Source organism: Mustela nivalis (genome assembly GCF_964662115.1).
Source record: "Mustela nivalis genome assembly, contig: HAP1_SCAFFOLD_315, whole genome shotgun sequence".
Classification (NCBI taxonomy): domain Eukaryota; kingdom Metazoa; phylum Chordata; class Mammalia; order Carnivora; family Mustelidae; genus Mustela; species Mustela nivalis.
The window spans coordinates 405307-419797 of record NW_028136331.1 but is presented as its reverse complement, the minus strand read 5'-3'; the positions used below and the strand labels follow the sequence as shown (position 1 = coordinate 419797).

At 38.5% G+C, this 14491-nt stretch overlaps 2 pseudogenes across 2 annotated transcripts in view; one reads left to right on the top strand and one right to left on the bottom strand.

Moving 5' to 3' along the window:
• Nucleotides 1-1954: 1954 nt before the first annotated feature.
• LOC309857066 (small ribosomal subunit protein uS5 pseudogene) lies at nucleotides 1955-2891 on the bottom strand (annotated as a pseudogene). The gene has a single exon. The product of its transcript is annotated as a small ribosomal subunit protein uS5 pseudogene (transcript).
• The window catches only part of LOC309857067 (small ribosomal subunit protein uS5 pseudogene), a 290623-nt pseudogene continuing 278963 nt past the window's right edge, over nucleotides 2832-14491 (top strand). Inside the window, exon 1 of the transcript XR_014316704.1 lies at nucleotides 2832-2891. The product of XR_014316704.1 is annotated as a small ribosomal subunit protein uS5 pseudogene (transcript). The remainder of the gene's footprint in view (nucleotides 2892-14491) is intronic.

The window sequence follows — 14491 nt, the reverse complement described above, 5'->3', positions numbered from 1 at the left end:
ATTGTGGGTGGCCGGGGGTGTGTCGGGGAAAGAGTGGAGACAGTCCCCACCGTTCCCCATCCCAGTGCTCGGGCCCTGTGCAGGGATCCTGTCGCCTCTTCTCTCCTGTGGTGAAGGCACTGGCCTTGACCCCGAGTCTGCCCGAGCGCCAGAGCAAAAGGCAAAGCCTTAACTAAGCCAGGAGATGGTAATAGGCATAGAGTGTCATGCTAGGCCACGCACGCTGCTGCAGGGTTGTGACTGTGTCTGCTTAGATTGGCTTAGCAAGGTGAACCCTGGGCGCGAACTTGGAGCCCGGGAAAACAAGGCCCAAGAGGCACCAGCTCTCCCGCAGCTCCTCTTTCCTGCCGCGACAGATCTAACGACCAAAGCCTTGCTGAGGAAGCAGCAGCGAAGTGCGGTTTGCGCCAAGCTGAAAAGCTCTGCGAAAGCATAGCAGTCGCTGGGAAATCAGAGTCGGTTCTGTGGGCTGCTTTTGTTGCTTGCCTTAGCCTAGTATTCGCAGCACGATGGGAGAAACCCGCCTAGAGCGAAAGCTTCTTAGCCGGGGCATCCCCTCTGGGAAAGCACAGCATTCTCTGGGAAATCAGAGTCGGGTCTGTGGGATGGTGCCTGCTGCTTGCCGGAGCTAGTCTCCACTGCACGGTGGAATAAACCCGTATGGAGCGAAATCCTCTTTGCCTGGGCTTCCGCTCTGCCTGAGAGAGAAGCGCGGTGGTGCCTGTGGAAAGAGCCTTAAGGAAAGGGACACATCTGTCACTGCAGAGCGAAGGAAGCCGGGCTGCTAAGGAGACACGAGGGGAAGATTAGGGCAGGGGAAAGGGCTCCACTCTGAGGAAGAAGTCTGGGCAGAAAGCATGCCTGTCCTGAGCCTTTGGGCCCAAGGAGACAGCAACTCCTTGGCCACCTGACCGTGGTGGAGCCATGGGCTTGCCACCAGGCGCCTACCCTAAACTCGAGAAACAACTCCCAGAAAGACCTGGCCATCAGATGCCGTCTTCCTCCGGGATGTAGGAGCTTGGAGGAGGCCCGGGTTTTAAGGGGAAGGAGTGGTGACAGTCCCCCAAAGCTCCCTATTCAGTGCACGGGCGGTGTGCAGGGATCCTGTCACCTCTCCTTTCCTGTGGGGAAAGCACAGGCCTAGTCCGTGAGTCGGCCTGAGCGCCAGAGTAAAAGGCCAAGCGATGCCTACACCGGGAGATGGTAGTGTGCATGGAGTGCCATCCTAGGCTAAGCGCGCTACTGCACGGTTGTGACTCTGTCTGCGTAGTTCGGCCTGGCAGGGTGAACCCAGGACGCGAACATGGAGCCAGGGAAAGCAAGGCCCAAGAGGCACCAGCTCTCCCGCAGCTCTTCTTCCCTGACGCGACAGAAGCCTTGCTGAGGAAGCAGTGGCGAAGGGCTGTTTGCTCCAAACCAAAGCCTCTGCGAAAGGACAGCATTCCCCGAGAAATGTTTTGGGGGCTGCTGCTGCGTGCCTGAGCCCAGTCTCGCGGTGGGAGAAACCCGCATACAGCCAAAGCCCCTTTGCCTGGGCATCTCCCCTTGGAAAGCACAGCATTCGTTGGGAAATCAGAGTTGGCTTTGGGGATGCTGCTGCTGCTTGCCTAAGCGAGTCTCCGCAGCATGTTGGAAGATACCCGCATGGAGCGAAATCCTCTTTGCCCTAGCATCCTTTCTGCCTGAGAGAGAAGCATGGTTGCACACGTCTGTCACTGCGCTCCCCAGGAGCAATTTTGGGGAAGGCACAGCACGCCTTTATCACTTCCCTGTGCACATGGTGGTCAAATTGCTGGTGAAAACCAGCCAGATCTATTACAAGCTTTCTCATGGCTTCCCAAGGTAACCCAAGTGAGCCTTTATTGATACTGGGAAGGGATAAAGCAGGGAAGGGATAAACAGTGCTATAAGATTTGGCTAGACAAAAGTAATGACTCTCATTACAAAGTGAGTATTTTTTTTTCAAGCTTTAGTTCAGTTTATTTTTCTTGTATAAAACTATGTAGTAGCCACAGCTGGAGCCTGGGTCCTCTGAACAGAGACTCTGGTGTGGGTCTTCACAAGATGGTCCGTGAACTCCTGATAGGGAGACTTGGTGAACACAGTCTCCTTCCAGAGATCAGGGGTGAGATAGCTGTAGGTCTTGGAGATGGCATCGAAAGTAGCCTTGGCAAAGTTCCCTAGGGTGGCAGTGCAGCCCCTGGCCGAGGTGTAGCAGTCGTCAATACCAGCCATCATCAGCAGTTTCTTGGGCACAGGGGCCGAGACAATGCCAGTGCCTCTGGGGGCGGGGATGAGACGCACCAGCACAGAGCCACAGCGGCCAGTCACCTTGCACGGGACAGTGTGGGGCTTGCCGATCTTGTTTCCCCAGTAGCCTCGCCACACAGGGACAATGGAAAGCTTCGCCAGAATGATGGCTCCGCGGATGGCAGTGGCTACCTCCTTGGAACACTTGACACCCAAACCGACGTGTCCATTGTAATCTCCGATGGCGACAAATGCCTTGAACCTGGTCCGCTGGCCCGCGCGCGTCTGCTTCTGCACAGGCATGATCTTCAAAACCTCGTCCTTGAGGGAGGCTCCCAGGAAGAAGTCGATGATCTCAGACTCCTTGATGGGCAGGGAGAAGAGATAGATCTCCTCCAGGGACTTGATCTTCATGTCTTTGACCAGGCGGCCCAGCTTGGTGACGGGGATCCACTCCTTGTCCACGGCCTTGCCCCCGCGAGCTCCGCGGCCTCGGCCCCCGCCCCGACCACGGCCCCGGCCCCGGCCCTGGCCCTGGATGCCGCTGCCGAAGCCACCGCGGAAACCGCCGCGGCCTCCCATTCCAGGGCCCCCGGGCCCTCCGGGCCCTCCCGCAGCACCGGCGTCATCCGCCATTTGGTGTTCTCTCGGAGAGGAAACAAAGTGAGTATTTTAAAGCAAAAGAGCCTGTTGGGAATATTGTTTTATAAAATAGTGGTTTTTTTATTAACTTTTTAAAATTCAATTAGGTAACATATAGTGTACCAATAGTTTCAAATGTAGATTTCAGTTATTCATCCATAGCATATAATAGCTAATGCTCAGTACTTACTGTTATAGCTTCTTGAAAGCAGAATTTTAACCCACTGAGCCACCCAGGCGCCCTTGAAAGCAGAATTTTAGATCACATTTTCTGATTACTTCCATGTCGTACAACACTTTCCTGCTAGCAACCTTCAAAACATACTGTTTGTTAGAGGAATTTCTTTAATAATAAATAAATAGGAATTCATTTAAATTTATAAATATATAAAATAAATAGGAATTTATTTAAATTTATTTAAATATTACACACTGTTTCATTGTTCATAAATAAGGTGATGATATTATAGCCATTAGTTGGTAGCACTGATATATCACTATCTTTTTACTTCTCAGTGCATTCTCTTTACACAAATAGATATATATTTTAAAAAATGTGAATCTGTGGCAAACTTGTAAAAAACCCTATACAGTAAAGTTTATCATTTTAAGTAATCTCAATTATCTTCCTCAATTGTGATAGTATATCCTTCTATCTAGGCCAGATATTGTATGAGGGATTTGAAGAGACATACTTTTCTAAATTTCACTTTTCTCATCTGCAAAATGCTTATCATGATCCTACAAAAAAATACACTTATAATTTTTTGATGAAAATTTATTTATTTATTTTAAGATTTTATTTCTTTATCAGAGAGAGTGGGCGAGAGAGCAAGCACAGGCAGACAGAATGGCAGGCAGAGGCAGAGGGAGAAGCAGGCTCCGGCCGAGCAAGGAGCCAGATGCGGGACTCGATCCCAGGATGCTGGGATCATGACCTGAGCCAAAGGCAGCTGCTTAACCAACTGAGCCACCCAGGCGTCCCTTTTGATGAAAATTTAATCTGTATAAACAATATATTTGTTGTAATGCGTGGTTCATGGAAAACATCTTTTTTAATTATAAGCAGTATTAGAAATTAAGTAAATGTGTCTATAATATTTAAAATTTTAACACATAATTCCACTGCTTTGCCTTATTTTCTCAAATCCCTTTACCACTTTCACTGACAGAGTCAAATGTACTTTTTCTACTAGTAGCCAGCTCTTTGTCTTTTGTCAGAAAGATGCCCTTGTGAATTATTTATAATAGAGATATTAGCAATAATAATAATAATAATAATAATAAGTAGCAATGAAAATGTTAAAAAAAAAGTTTTCTTAACTAATTAGGGTTCTTAGACATCAATTAGAGGAACCACCTCGGGCAAGCAAATTAATCTGCAAGACATTCCCAGAATTAACAAGTCAGTCAGATACAGGGTTGTCTGTAGACTGAAAAGAACTAGGTTTGGAAAATAGGTAAGGACAGTGAAAAAAGTGATCAAATTTTTGGGCAAAATAAACTCTTAGGTGTCCTTTCAATGGAGTCCTGTTCATTATGTAGCAGAAACTCTGGAGATTATCTCAATCCATTGGAGTCACCCCGTTTATTAGCTTGCTATTGACAAAGTTATTTACAAACTGTAGAGCAAGAGGTTATAATGGAGAAAACTGATGGTAATGCACAGGATTCTTGTTAACAATAATGCAAGTTAGTGATTTTTCATTAGAAAACATAAATTCTATAACCCAAATTATGGGCCCAGAGCACTTCTGCTGCACAACTCTGCTTATATCCCAAATAACCATGTGAACTAGTTTTAATATCTGCTTCTCTTATTAATTTTTGAATAAGAATTCTTGACACAAGTATTTTATAATTGTGTGATAATCATGAATTTAATTTTTGGAGAACAAAACACACTTTAGCATAACTAGGTTCGTTCACAGAACCAGCCTTGATAACACACTTCTATATGTTAGAAATGATGTAATAAATGTAGAATATTGGGCACTTGTTTGGTATTCTTTGCCATGTTTTGCACTATCTAAAAAGAGATCAGTGAACTTGGACTGGAGTTAGTAGACATGGAAGAAAATAAAATATTACAGAGAAGAATACTCTGTGGTCCACAACCTAAACGGCCTGGGATTCCCATCATTTGGATCCCTGTAGCTTTACAAAAGTCAATTAAATTTTTGTATCTCCGATTAAAGTTGATTCCCCAGTACTTTTTCAAACATCTCTTGTAAAGTATTGTTTCCCAGAAAAAAAGGGATTTTGCACATGTATCTGCCTTTGTCTCTGGTCATGATCTCAGTCAGGATCCTGGGATCGAGCCCCATATCGGGCTTCCTGCTCATTAGGGAGTATACTTCTCAGTCTCTCTCTGCAGCTACATCCCCCTGCCCCACTCATGCTCTCTCTCTCTCAAATAAATAAATACAATCTTTAATTTTTTAATTAAAAATAAGATAAATAAATTAAAATAAAAAGTCTGGTCTTACTGCCCCATTTAGCTCCTTTTGTTTTTTTGAGTTGTATTTAAAGCAGCATGAGAGAACATGAGGCTCTCAAACTTAAAAAAAAAAAAAGGAAAAAATTGAGTTTTGTTAGGATTTAAGATCTTGTCTGCTAGACAAAAACGTTGGCTTTGTTAACATGTGAAAATAATCAAAAGGGAATGAGATAGAATTCTAATAATTTTTGTAGAAATTAAAAATTTCCTCCAACCCAATTACATACAGACCCATTAAGTAAATTCATTCCAATGTCCCAAACCAACCTTTTCTAATAGTAATGCATCTGTGTAAACAGGGTCAACCCAAGGAATAAATAAATATTATTATTTTTTTCCTGTCTCTTCCACAGTCTCATCTGGGTATATTGGTAGCATGCCAATTATCTATCTTATAAGACATGATATCATAAGGAAGGGTATTCTGTCCATTTGGAACAACTGAAAATCATTGTAATTTTATCTTGGTGCAGTAACTTGAGATGGCACAGTGTGGTTTATGAATATATTTTATTTTTTTTTTTACTGGGAAGAAGAGATTATAGAGATATTGGTTATCCAAGAGAGACTGACAGGTGTTGATAGTTGCCAGGTCAATATCCATCTACTTTTTCCTTTAGTATCAGAAAGCACTGAGGGATTGACAACAAGGAAACTTAAAACAACATCAAATATTTTATTGTCTCTTTTCTAGTTACATTGTAACCATATGACAAAGTATCAGTCGTACAAGATATCATTCTCTTTTACCTCTATCTTTCTGCCAGAAATGTGGGCTTAATAGTGAGAACTCCAACGGCAATTTTTGCAACTGTGAATAAAAAGCCATGAAAACCTCTAAGATAGTTCACTTGACTTTCTTAAGACTCTGAACCAACACCAGAAAACACTCTCTGTAGTCTTCTTGTTAAATGAAAAATATGGTTAAACCACTTTTGACAGTCTACTACCTACAGCAAACTGTAAATCTTAATTGAAATATGTCCTCTCAGCTGTGCTTAAGCAACTGAGTCCTGAGCTTTTTAGGTTTTCAGTCTGAAAGAGTACACCTCGGGTGCTCTGAAAGGGAAGAGAAAGGACACCCTGTTCTCCATATAACTTAAAGAAGAGAAATCTGTGCATTTAAGTGGGCCATATAAAATTTATCAAGCAATTATCTCCTAACTCCTTCCTATCCAAATTAACTGATATGCTCTCCCTACTCCTTTATTCCACGTTACTGCCTTTTCACAACATGTCTTCTGTTATTTCCTTCTTGCAAGCTAGTTTTGATTTCTGCATCTAAAAAAATCAACAATCATTGTGTATTTCAATTCCCATTTTCCTCAAATGCATTGATTCTTCTTATCTGTTACTCTTTTCTCATACTCAGTGTCTTTGTCTTTATGGGGTTTGTACTTTGCTTTTCCCCATCCTTTACTGCCATTATATAATTAATCTAATAACTTCTTAGAGAAAGTTAAAAAATCCCGCATAGCCACACATGAACACAAAGTCACTGATTTTTAGCAAACCTATAAGATAGTCAGACATCCATTCAGTTTCTTTTTTTTTTATTTTATTTATTTATTTGACAGAGAGAGATGACAAGCAGGCAGAGAGGCAGGCAGAGAGAGAGGAGGAAGCAGTCTCCCTGCTGTGCAGAGAGCCTGATTTGGGGCTCGGTCCCAGGACCCTGGGATCATGACCTGAGCCGAAGGCAGCGGCTTAACCCACTGAGCCACCCAGGCGTCCCTCCATTCAATTTCTTAACTGAGTCCCAAATGCATCCTGACTTCTAACCTAAACCTAAGCTCTACTTCTTACACGTTGTTATATGACCAAATTCTTTCAGTTCAGTATTTTGTAACATTTAAATATTAATCAGTTGATGCTTTGTTTGTGTATTTCTATGAAAATAATTTGAATACTGTATATTTATTGTTATATTTATAGGTTTATAATCAAAGTTTCATCAGTTGTAGTTTTTGGAAATTTCAGATATAATGATTAACCTAAAATGATACTGCCTCAAATCCCTCTGATATCAAGGCCCAACACCTGATTATAGCCAAACCTGTGGTGGATAGTTCCATGGGAAATTGCAGTTACTTAACACTGATAGCATCTCATGTTCTCTCTCTCATTTTAGAATGTCTCCAACACAACCTGAAAGTGTAGGAGAGTTAATGTCCTCTGAGGACAGCTCTCAGTGAAGTGGAAATAAGAACCATAGGTAAAATTGTCAGTTTTCAGGTCTTCATGAGGACAACTTAAAGAAGTTTCTCAGGACCTTTCAGTAAAAGCAAGCCTTCATTTTCTATCCACAACAATTATATCAACAATGTACCTCTTTGACAAAGTTGCTTCTTCACTGTATCACTTTCCCATTCTTTTCTACCTTGGATAATCTCCCAGATGAACTAACAGTACTCAAATCCTTTGTCCTACTCTTTGCTCTCAGGATAAATGGAGCCAAAAGACTTAGATTAATATCAAGTTCTGAATGGGATCTTAGAGCTATTTCTGTCCAGATTTTCATAAACATAGGGACCTTTGAATTATCAGGCTATAAATAAGTTCTAAATGGAGGGGGCAAAAGCAAAAAGTAGAAATTTTTATGTTTGATTTTTAATCATGATTAATTGACTTTATTGATTATTATAAATACTAACATTATAAAAGTGTGGATCTTTGTAAAACAATGTCATATTGTAAGAAAGAAGTTGCATAGTCCTTTTGAGAATATTAAACCAAGTGTTCAGGTGCCATCTAATTTCTTGTTTAATCCAGAACTTTGGTGTGCATCATCTTGAGGAATAGGATTTTGAAGTCCAGACATACTAACAGAAAACTGATCCAAATGTGTGTGTTTATATTTCTGCTTTTGTTGTAAAAATCAAAGTGTGATTGCTGGTTTAAAATGGTAAAACTAATAATGTTCATGGACTCGATTATAAATTTTCTAATTGTATGGGAAGAATCCAATAAACATAGAATTAATTGATTTGCAAATCCTCAAAGAGCTACAGGATCAGGTAGTGGTATGTTCTGATTCAACAGCATCATAATGCAGCATTTTATATGTGTGGCTAATGGATATTTTCATGAATGTTTGCTAGCTAGTCAGTCAATACAGAGAAATATTAGGTAGCGTAATTACTCACAGTTGTGTTTAATAAAATGAGAGAAAATTATCAAATGACACTAATAATAATAATCCTATAGCAGGCTAAATATTCAATGATAATTACAAGTATTTATCTAGCTTTCTTCCTTGATTATGACTCTGCTCTCCTTTATCATAATGGGAGTAGCAGATTGTCTGCAGTGAATTGTGAAAACGCAGCAGTGACTTTGGTAGTGAAGGCCTCCCATCAATTTTGATAGGTTAAAATGATTCTGGTTGGTCTTGAGCAAATGTGTCAATTTTTTTTTCTGTGTGTGTCATAAAAGAAAGAAGCAATAGTAAATTCTTGCTGTTATTCCATGGAGCCAAAAAAATCATACTGCCAACAAGAGGCTGTTGACACCATAGGTGTAGTTAACTGTCTTGAAATACTACGCCTGGAAATAAAATCCTAATATTTCACATAACCTCTTTTTTTAAAAGAAATAAAACAAAACAAAACAAAACAAAACAAAACAACTATACTGCTTACATTTAGGGCCCTGCTGTTGTGTAACTATTTTTGAACATGTCTTCTGTAAGTGTATATATATATATATATATATATATATATACATATTTTTCTGTGCAATAAATTCATTTAGAGATAAATTTGGATTGCAAATTATTTTGGGGGAGGCGTGGTATTTGTGGCTAGTCTTACAAGTAAAAAGGACTAAAAAAAAAAAAACATTTTTTATTACAGCATATTTACATCTGTCCAAAGTACTTATTTACTATAATACTGACTAATGTATAATACTGTACACAAAGAAAGAAGTTAAATGAGTTATAATTCAGTCAATGTATAGCTGGCCATTTTAAAACTTACCACTGAATCTTTTTGGTATGAAATGTGATATCTGGCAATCTGGTCCAGTTCATTACATCAGGTCATTTGTATGTTCTTATTACCATTTTGATAGCATAGCACATTTTATAACCCAGACATTTTACAATGGAACTATGATGCATGTATTTTCAAAAGTATAGACATACATGAAGCTATGAGGTCAAAAAAGATGAATGTCCGTAGTACCATATAGACTCAACAAATAAAAGTGTCCAAGGGTCTGAGTGTGACTTATGAATATTGTATAAGATTAGGCCAACATGTGGTTTTGATATAAATAATCTGTTCTTAAATTAGAATTACAATCGTTGAGTACAGTGTTGAAAATGGCAGATAGATTTTAGCTATCTTTGCTCACTAGGGAAAATGGAAAAATGTTTAGTTTGGTCAGATTTTCACTTAACTTCTGAAAAATCTTACGTTTGAGAGAACCCTTCTGAAATAAGAATCCTTAAAGACATAACCCCTTTGGCACAAGTTTTCAAGAAACTTGTTTGATGTTGTAGACAATTCTATGGCACACGTACTGTTCTAGATGTTTCATGCCAATAATATGTAAGCCATACCAAGGCGACATATACATATAGAGATGTTCCTCAGCTTACAAGGGGGCTATGTACAGAGAAACACATAAAAAATTGAAAATGCATTTAATACCCCAAAACTATCAAATATCATAGCTTACCTTAAGCTTATTTAAACATACTCAGAACTCTTACATTTGCCTGCATTTGGGCAAAATCATCTTAAGCAAAGCCTATTTTATAACAAAGTATCAAATATCACATGCAATTTATTAAATATTACACTAAAAAAAGAAGAATATATATATTCTATATATATATTCTATATATAGAATGCTTGTAAGAATATCAGGTGTTCACCCCTGTAATCTAGCTGACTGGAAGCTGTGGCTCACTGCCGCTGCCCAGCATCACAAGATGGCACCATATAGAACAAGAGTTTCAGGTGGTAGGTGTTGTAAGTTTTACCCAAACTGACATTGGTTTTTGTCATCATATATGTCAAGTAGTTTTCTCAGGTTTATTTTTAGAATATCCTTATATAATGAATATTTACACTGATATCTAGTATAAAAATCTTGCAATTTAACATTAGAAACATTAAGATATTGAAAATCAATCTATTTCTTTAATTCATTGAAGACATTTTTGGCTTGTTTCCAGTACTTTCTTACTGGTTAAAAAATGAATTTGAAGTAGTCTGGATTTCATTATTATATGGCACTTTCCCTTTGATGAATACAAAGACGATATTCTATATTAGCTATCTGAGAAGAATTTATTTTTTTAATTTTATTTATTTGTAAGAGAGAGAGTGAGAGAGAGCACAAGCAGGGGGAGCAGCAGGATGAGGGAGAAGCAAACTCCCGGCTAAGCAGGGAATCTGTTGCAGAACTGAGTCCCAGGACCCTAAGATCATGACCCGAACTAAAGGCTCAGGCGTTTAACTGACTGAGCCACCCAGGTGTCCCAATCTGAGAAGAGTTCTGTATGCTATTCCTATTAATATGCAGTTTAAAGTCTAGGTAATTAACTTAATATTTTAGTGGCTATTGCATAGATAGCACTATGTTCCAGGCAGAGAGTAAGAAAGAAATATTAAATCAACCATATTCTATGCATTCTAAATGAAAATAATTAATCGATCATAAAAATCCTTCTATTTATGGAATATCAACTTATAAGCTTTCCTCCATATGAACAATGCCAAATACCAGAATAAAGGGTCATCTAATACAAATAAAGGATAGAATTAAAGAATTCTGGTAAGCCATTTAATTTTGAAAAACGGTGTTCTATTGTTGCTGAGTTGTGGTTTTCCGTTACATAATATCTGATAAGTGTAGAAGTAACATGAGTGTTACGTGAGATGAGAAATGGTATATAATTAAGATATTTTTAAAAGTACAGATAAATACAAATTTGTAAACATAGCATTATGGAGGAGTAAAAATAAATGATAGCTACACACTCTAAAGTGAATAAAACTTGGAAAGCTAATAGAGAAGTAAAACAAGGAAAGTGCAAAAAGTATGGTACATTTTTATGAAGTTCAAACAAATTCTGTGAAACCATAGATGGACTTAAAGATACTATTATGTATCAAATATTGTAAAAATTAAGCAAGGAAATAGCAAACATAAAACAACCAAAGCATACAAACTTGGGTAGATACAAGAGGTGTGATCATGTTCTACTTCATAAAGAGATGAGTTAATAGATAAATACAAGTAACTAGACTTTTTAGAAGTTAATAAAACGTTGCCTGTTATTTCTTAGTAATATAAAATATATGGTTTTCTAACAAAAACGTTTATCTTAAAATATTTAAAAATAAATTTTAGGCTACTCCTAAGGTTATATTTACTTTTCCACTGTAGGAAAAGCTGGTTGTTGTAGTTGTATTTGTTTGTTTGTTTTAGTCTCCTCCTAGTTTTTATTATTATAATGTGGAATGAGGAATGTTAGATTGAAAAGTGAATTATTTTATAGACAAAAATCATTACTTGATTCACCTCCTGGTACAGCAGATGGAACTCCTGAAAATATGCCCTTTTGCCTTATGGAAGAGTAACAGTTATGCTTACTTCTGAAACATACTTGGTGGTGGCCCTAAATAGTGACACCATAGTAAACATTTTGAATATTTGCAATTAATTTTTATAGTCATAGGGCTCCAAAAGGCACTGCAGGTATCTTAGCAGGTATTTCAATAAGGCTAAAATTTTCCTGACTGTTTAAAAATATTAGCAAGGCACAAAACATGGCAGAAGTATTGTCCTCAGATATTATTTTTTTCCATATGCTCCTGATTCCAGACATGACAAGTTATTTTTCAAATATTTATTATAAAAGTTTTTATTTATTTATTTGACAGAGATCACAATAAGGCAGAGTCAGGCAGAGAGAGAGAGGAGGAAGCAGGCTCCCTGCTGAGCTGAGAGCCCGATGTGGGCCTCGATCCAAGGATCCTGGAATCATGACCTGAGCCGAAGGCAGATGCTTTAACCTACTGAGCCACCCAGGCTCCCCCATGACAAGTTATTTTGATAGATGTATATACAGTGTATTTTCCAGTTATAAGAAAAATGGTTCTGCTATTTTTAACCTTTTTAAAAATTAAATAATTTTTTTCATTGAAATTTTATTTTTTAATGTTTTACTTTTCTTTTCTTTTTTTTAAAGATTTTATTTATTTATTTGAGAGACAGAGATCACAAGTAGGCAGAGAGGCAGGCAGTGAGAGAGAGAGAGGGGGAAGCAGGCTCCCTGCGGAGCAGAGAGCCCGATGCGGGGCTCAATCCAAGGACCCTGAGATCATGACCCGAGCTGAAGGCAGCAGCCCAACCCACTGCGCCACCCAGGCGCCCCAATGTTTTACTTTTCAATATACTACTTAGAATATAAAACCTATTCCATTTTGTAAGATGTTTACCATTTAAAAAATGGTAATTTTCTCATTGTGTCTTCCCCTCACATTGCTTTATTTTGAATAAAAAATTTCACAATAAACATAACTGATGCTTTCCTTCTGATGGTCCCTCTGTTGGTCATATTGTATATGAGCCATGACAATTAGTTTTACAAAATTTATTGATGTTTGTTGATATGTTTTATCATAACTAATTTTCCCTCCCTTATCTAGATTCCCCAGCTTTCAGACAGGTGGACACTTTAATAAACCATACCCAAGGGATGTATCAAGTACTTCTTAGACATTCTCTCAGATCCTTGAGGTGTCATTTTGCCTAGGGATTTGCAATAGGTTCTGCCAGAGGCACCACTGTGACAACTGATGTCCATGGTCTAATTCCTGCTAAGCTCAAGAGGTCACTGGTTTCCAAGTTTATCTATACAATTAATGCATACCAGCAAGTTCTTTTTTTTTAATATTAACAAACTTATTTTAAAGTTTATATGGAGAGGCAAAGACTCACAATAGTCAACATAGTGTTGAAGGAGAACAAAGACTGAGGACTGACTTCAAAGTTTACTAAAGCGATTGGGCGCCTGGGTGGCTCAGTTGGTTAAGCCTCTGCCTTCCGGCTCAGGTCATGATCCCAGGGGCCTGGGATCGAGTCCCGCATTGGGTTCTCTGCTCAGCAGGGAGCCTGCTTCTCCTCATCTCTCTCTCTGGCTGTCTCTCTGCCCATTTGTGATCTCTCTCTCTGTCAAATAAATAAATAAAATCTTAAAAAAAAGTTTACCATAACGATAATTGTAAGCATGATATTGTAATACCACAGAGAGACTAGATTAAAGCAACAGAATATATATTATCAATTATATTTTATATTTAATAGAAAAGCAAAAGCAATACAAGAGAGCAAAATACAATCTTTTAAACAAATGGTTCTGTAGCAATGGTGAAGCTAAATCTAAAAATATAAAATAAAATAAATCCAGGCAGATATCCTACACTCTTCACAAAAATTAACTCAGATTGGATTATAAACCTAAACATGAAACATGTAGAAGGTAATATAGAAGAAAATTTAAATGACCTTGGTTTTCGCAATAACTTTAGCTACAAAAGCACAAGCACTGAATTTAAAAATGTCTACTCTGTGAAACACAATGCCAAGAGAATGAAAAGGCAAAGCACAGACTATGAGAAAAAATTTGCAAAATACACATCTGGCAAAGGACTGTTAATCAAAAATACACAAAGACCCCTAAAAACTCAACAATGGGGGAAAAACCTGATTAAAAATGAGCCAAAGGCCTTAGCAGATACCTCACCAAAGAAAATATTACAGATGGCAAATAAGCATATAAAAAGATGCTTCACATCATAGGTCATCAGGAAAATGCAAATTAAAACAAAAAAGAGACACCAGTACATACCCAGAATCCAGAGCACTGTCAACAGAACACGAAATGTTGGTGAGGATGTGGAGCAACAGGAATGTTCTTCCATGTGTATTGAGAATAAAGAATGGAAAACAACTTGGCAGTTTCTTACAAAACTAAACATTTTCTTGCCAGATGATTCAGCAGTAGCAGCTCTTGGTATTTATCCAAAGAAGATGAAATCTATACCCACAAAGATGTCTATAGTAGTTTTATTCATA